This window comes from Cenococcum geophilum, assembly GCF_001692895.1.
Source record: "Cenococcum geophilum 1.58 unplaced genomic scaffold K441scaffold_10, whole genome shotgun sequence".
Classification (NCBI taxonomy): Eukaryota; Fungi; Ascomycota; class Dothideomycetes; order Gloniales; family Gloniaceae; genus Cenococcum; species Cenococcum geophilum.
In genome coordinates, this window is record NW_027137568.1 from 692493 (window position 1) to 698492 (window position 6000).

Sequence of the window (6000 nt, forward strand, 5' to 3'; positions counted from 1 at the left end):
ATGCTTTAATAATAGATATTTTATTAGTCTCTTCCTTTTAAAGGGCTGGGTTATACTCCACAATCTATCTCTAATTAGTGTCTCCTCTAAGATAATAGTAACCGATGGTAATAATATTGTCGTTATTAGCTAGCTGTTTCTAATCCGGTAATTATCTAATTGTAAATAGGACATATTAAGGGAAATCGTGTTCTTTAGCGTATAAGACTTGGAAACTATTGTCCCTAGTAGAACTAATAAGGGTATTTATAAACTTTAAAGGTATTAGTAAGCAGAGCTTTTTTTCCTTAAAGGAAAGAAAACTGGTATGACCTTGTTTTCCTTAATTTGCGGCTACTTTAGAATAGTATTGGTTGTACCCTTAAGGATTACGATGCCTTAATCTCGTAGAAGCTGTAAGATAAGACGGGTAGAGTTTTTATTGGATAGGTTTAGCGACCACTTTTTCTGGTATCTATAGACTTTAAGGGCAAGAGAGCTTATATCTTTAACTTAGAGAAAATCTTAACCTTTGTATAACGCGATTTAAATTTAGGGCTAGTTGCCTTATTAATGCTAAGAGAACCGGAAAACTGAATACGTAAATAAGAGTAAAATTTAATTAAGAAACAACCTATACCTTAATAAAGCTTTTGTTTGTCTGATAATAAGGCGCTCCCTATATATTATATATTTAGCAATATACTCTTAGTTCTTATTATTATATGCTAGGTGTATAACTACCTAGTGTATTATATCTAACTGCTGGAAAATATTCGCGGCGGAGTTATTTATTACTGTTTAGAATAGCATTTTCTAGTAATTAGCTTAGTATTCTATAATTATCTAGCTATATATATATTATTGACCTTATTTTAGTTTTATAGTGTCTAGTTAATCTAAGGTGTTGGTATAACGGAGGCTCGATAACTAAAAAGCACTAAATCTATTATTACGTCCACTCTATATATATATATTTAAAATATAAGTCAGCCTAATAATACACCTAAAGAGGTGGACAGCTCTTATATGTATAAGGCAACTATTAATCAAACTTAGCCTCTAAGCCTTACGCCTAACTTATAAGAAGGGTTAGAGGTTAAGCGGAGCTCGTTATATACTGTATAATTACAGCACCTGTACCGACCGCGTGCTCACGCGTTCGGTACACCAGGTACGCGTTTACGCGTTCGATGCACCAACCACTTGCTTACGCGTCTGGTGCACTTATAAAGCACTGACTAATTAGGGGGAGGCGCATCAGTATATAGACCACGTAGTCTGCTTTATACAATTGACAGTCACCATCATCCAAAAGAGCATACGATACTACACGTATTTCGTGCCCCTGGATCTGACTCACTCGTGCTATTAAGTTAGTACGAACACTGATCAGTGAGCGCGCACAGATCAGCAATTACTTGACACCTCCCCCCGAGCAATACACGACAGCGACCACCCGTTCAGACTCCTAGTACGACCTACTAGAAGGTCGGAAGTCGGGGATTACGGACTATTACCAACTCTGTATACTTATTCAAGTCTTAGTACGGTTTACCAAAAGTTATAGACGCGAATACAGACCTTTACGGAACCCCCTATCCTCAACCCTCTTCGAACCTTAAACCCCTATTCCTACTACACCCTCCCTTAATACCCCCGACCTCTTTTCGGACCCCTTACGGAGACCCCTACCCTTCTACGAACCGTTACGGACCCGTCAATCGCCTTTACGGACCACTACAAGACCCCTCAAACTATTACGGACCCGCTAATCAATTTTACGGACCGTTACAAGACCTCCTCCACCCGCTATAAGCTACTACGACCCGCTATAGCTTATATAGACATATAACGCTATATAATATGGCAGATATAAGCAAGCAAATTAGCAAAGGTCAAAAGAAGTGGAGCTGAGGAGTTGACCTTACGTCTACGGACGACGTCAACGACTATATTAATTTCAAAATCCTTAAATACGGACACTATAAGCTTCTAAACAACAACCTATAGGAGCAATATAAGGAAGACTTTGCGGACTTTACGGAAGCTATTCTTAAGGCTTATAACCCTACTACTATCCGTAACCTACGAACCCTTTTACGTCACCAAGGTATATAGGTTAAAAAGGATAAACGAGTTATTGTTGCACGGTCCTTATACAATATAATATAGGAGGATGTCACGGTACGGGGGCAATGGCTACAAGACGTATATATTCAAGGAGTCTACAAGACGTTGCGCGATCGATCGTAAGGGTCGAGGGCGTAAGGAGGTGATATACCTACGCGTAGCTGACATAAGCTATACGCGAGGTGTTACGCAAGAGCACGGGGCTCTCCTATAGAGGCCCCTACGGTCGGGTTCCGTAACACTACCCCCCCTCCTATTAAGGCGGAGCTCTGGCAACGCTATAGTTGCTATATATATATAGGGGGAACGCTTAGGGTATAGAGAAGAAGAAGAAATATTATTATAGGTGTGATGGGCTCGTATAAATGCTTCTGACTTAAAGTTTATAGGTTACTTACTACGTAAAGGTACTAAGCTATAGAGGGGAGAAAGACTATTAGAGACTTAGTAAGATATAGGGGGGGTTACCAAGGCGCTAGTAGTAAGCGAGCTAATAGCGATTTTCTATCCCGGGGATGGAAAATCCTAATTGGTTAGATTCTTCTTAGCGTTTAAAATTTAACTAATTAAATAACTTTAACCGGCGGTTAAAGTTCCTAAATATCTTGTCGGAGTAGTTACGTAACGGTAATATATAATGATTTAGCTGTAACGGTTCCTATAGGGGATTAGGTACAAAATCTCTGCTTAGGCCTAGTTTCTATAGGTTTACGTAGTAAAAATTGCTAATTAGGTCCTTTGCATTTTTAAAGTCTTCCTATAGTTGCTATTCTAGCTAATCTATGTTAAATCCTATATAAATAGCTCTGTAGTAGAGCCGCCGTCCTCTGCCTTTACTACGGTATTTAGAGTTAATAATTTATTTAATAGTCTACTCCTTGTGGTTCTTGTCTTCGTTCTTATCTCGGATTAATACTAGTAGGGGTTTAAGCTGTGTCTGTCCTGGTAAGGGGTTAGGCTAATAAAGGTATAGTAGTTATAGGTAAAATATAGGCTATATTCCGCGGGTGGCTAAGGCGGGCGGGAGCTCTAGCTTATATATGGCTCCTCTATTAATAACTCGTTTAATTTAATAGGGGCTGAGATTCTTATAATTAAGTAACTTTATAGGCCTCTGTGTAGAGATATTGCGTATATCTAGCCATACCCAGTCGCCAACACGTATCTCTGGTGGTGGCGTTCTATAACAGTTAGCAAAGTAGGCCTACTTTACTTAAGCCTAGGCCATCTCTCCCTTATAGTAGTCGAGTAGATTTTTTATATGGTCTGTATGCTTATTAGCGAGTAGCATCTTAAGGCGTTTTCTATATAGCAGTTCCTTATTAACAGGTTCTAGTAGCTCTATACCGGATCGGGGGTAAAAACCCTTATTCGCGAAGAATGGAGTAAGTCCTATAGTGGTTAAGACGTGGTTATTCGCTACAAATTTACCTAGTAGAAGGTAATCCACCCAGTTATCTTAACTATAGGTAACTACCTATTATAGGTACGCTTTTATACCAGCATTAGCGTTTTCTAGTTACCCAGCAGTTTTATAGTAAAAGGATATAGACATCTTAACGGAGATGCCAAGGCGTTGGCAGATTCGTCTCCATATATTAGAGTTAAACTATATACCTTAGTCGGACGTAATTAAGTTAGGTATCCTATATAATCGGTAAACTTCGCAAAGGAAAGCATTAGCGACGTCGCTAACGGCTACGCCTTTAGTTGGGACATAGTGGCGCTTTTTTATAAGTCGGCATATTATTATAAGGATGTTCTTATAGGTATAACCGTATCATTTATAGGGTAGTAGGTTAACAATAAAGTCTATAGCGATATCTGCCTATCGTTATATAGGTACTAGTAGGGGGTATAGTAGTCCTTAGTACTTTATATTAAAGGCCTTAGCGCGCTTATAACTATAGTAGGCACCTATAAAGTATTTAACTAAGTCTATCATCTTAGGCTAGAAGTAGTATCGGCTAAGAAGCTTATAGGTTCCTCTTTTACCTAGGTGGCCACTTAACCGGAGGTCATAGGCTATTTAGATTAGTTGCCGTTATAGGTTTTCTAAGTTAGGAATAAATAGGCGGCCTCTATAATAGAGCCTATTCTCTTTTACTTCTAAGGCTGCTATATTAATCTAGCCTAAGCTTTGGAGGTTAGTAGGCAGTATATAGGTGCCGGCGGTCTTTATAGAGATAAGTTAATACAGTAGTGGGTTAACGGAGGTATTATATACTGCGGTAATAAGCTTGTTAATTTTAGGGGGTAATTCTAGTTCTATAGTATAAAGCTAGGGTGCAGTCGGCTCTATCGTAGGTAGCATACCTAGGGCTAAATTCCGTGCTTTTAGGATTGTTTATTGTTGGAACTAATTATAGGGGTTGTTTTCTAACTAAGGAAGGTCTTATAAGCGGCGTATTAGGCTATTAGGCTTAGTGCCTTATACTCCTAGCCTATATATAATTTTAAAGTTAAAACCAGAGAGGAACTCGTTCTAATATACTTGGCATTAATTTAGCTGCTTTATAGTTATAAAGTACTTAAGGTTATAATAGTCCGTAAGGACTTCGGTTAGCTAGTTAGGTTTTACTAAAAAGAGTTCTAGTTAGAACTCTTTAAACGCTTATACAATCGTAAGGAGTTCTTTATCATAGATCTTGTAGTTATACTCTTATAGCGTAAGCTTAGCTAAGTAGAATGCAACTAGGTAGAGGAGGCCGTTATTACCTATCTAGGAGAGGACGCCTGCGTTAATATAGTCTAAGGAGTTAGTTTTAAGATAGAGTTGTCGTTCTAGTATAAAGTAAGCTAGAATAGGTGCTTTAGTAAAGGCATTTTTAAGGTCTTAGAACGCCTTCTTGTATTTAGGTGTCTAGGTAAAGCATAGATACGTTTTTCTTTCTTTTATAAAAAGGCCCTTCGTTCGCATTATTACTATAAGTAGTGCTACTACGCCTAAGAAGTTATATATAAATTTCCAATAAAAGTTAGCAAAACTAAGGAAGGCTTATACGTCCTTAATGCAGTTAGGGGCTTACTATTTAGTAATTATACGTACCTTCTCGGGGTCTATACGGACGCCTTTAGTAGTAACAATTAGTTTAAGGTATTTTACTTCTATAACTAAGAATTCGTACTTCTTTAAATTAATATAAAGTCCTGCGTCCCTAAGGCGCTGTAGGACCTTTTAAACGTGCTTAGTATACTTAGAAGGGTTATCGCTATAAATAAGTATATTATCCATATACGCAGAGCAGAAGTCGTTGAGGTAGTCCTATAGGGCGTTATTAATATAGCTTTAGAAGGTGCCTAGGCCGTTATATACGCTAAAGGGCAGGACGGTGTATTTAAATTAGCCGAAGCGTAATGCGAATGCGGTTTTCCATTTATTACCTTCTTATATTTAGAGATGGTTAAAGGCGGCGATAATATCAAGCTTAGTATAGATTTTAGCTTAACTAAGCCGCTTAAGGGTCTTATATATAAGCGGTATTAGGTATCGGTTCTTAATTATAATAGCGTTAAGTCCTCTATAGTTAACGCAGAATTAAATACCTTCTCCTAGCTTTTTAGTAAGAAGGATAGGGGCGGCTACTAGTAATATACTAGGACAAATAAACCCTTTATTAAGGTGCTCGTTAATATACTTTTTTATAACTAGAAGTTCGTCTTTTAATATTAGGTAGGGTCTCTTATATAATAGCATTTTTCCTTATTTAATATTAATGGTATAGTCGTTAGGTTGATATAGGGGGAGTATATCTACGCTCTTTTATAAGCATATATTAATAAAGTCGTAGTACCTCTTAGGGAGGAGCTTACGGAGTTCCTCGTTGGTAAGTCCTTTTTTAAGCTTTATAAACTTCTTAAAGTNTAAAGGTAAAAGTCCNTAGAGTT